Source organism: Ochotona curzoniae, unplaced genomic scaffold, assembly GCF_017591425.1.
Source record: "Ochotona curzoniae isolate NIBS_2020 unplaced genomic scaffold, NIBS_Ocur_1.0 scaffold_2476, whole genome shotgun sequence".
In the NCBI taxonomy this organism is placed as follows: Eukaryota; Metazoa; Chordata; class Mammalia; order Lagomorpha; family Ochotonidae; genus Ochotona; species Ochotona curzoniae.
The window spans coordinates 8,071,816-8,072,435 of NW_024467095.1; the positions used below are offsets into that span (position 1 = coordinate 8,071,816).

The following is a 620-nucleotide window of genomic DNA, read 5'->3' on the forward strand; positions in this document are numbered from 1 at the left end:
TTTTGTATCTTGTTGAACTCAAAAAAGTGTTCTCCATGATGTTTTAAGGCTTTCCCACAGTTGTCACAAGGTAACCATACAAGCTAGATCTATTCCTCATTCCACTAAGAGTATTTCCAGTAGTTCAAAAAGATATGATTATCATGGTATGATTCAATTAAAAGAAATCCAGTAGTCATTTTATATTGTATGGATAAAATTAGAGATATTGTCAGACTAGGTTCACTCCTTTCTGTCACGATATGACAAAATTCAGGTGGAATTCAGGTGCTCACTTTGTCAGTACATGTACTAAAATTGGAACGATACTGAGAGAGCCCCTGAGTGAAGATGACATGCAAACTTGTCAAGCATTCCATGTTTTTGGTTTACATTTATGATTTTCATTTCATAGAAGAAATCATATTTCTAAACATTTGATGATGTTTGAAGATAAAACAGGTTTTTATAAGAACCAACATCTGAATGAGCTTTGCGTATTGGACAGCCTGGAATAAAACTGTGCTGTGTGGGCCTGGCATGCTAGCATAGTGGTTAAAGTCCTCACATTGCACGTGTGGGGACCCCATATGGGTGCCAGTTCTAATCCCAACAGCCCTGCTTCCCATCCAGCTCTCTGC

At 37.9% G+C, this 620-nt stretch overlaps 1 pseudogene; it reads left to right on the forward strand.

Annotated features, from left to right (window-relative positions):
- The first annotated feature begins 267 nt into the window (after window positions 1-267).
- LOC121171045 lies at window positions 268-365 on the forward strand (annotated as a pseudogene).
- Window positions 366-620: the final 255 nt, after the last annotated feature.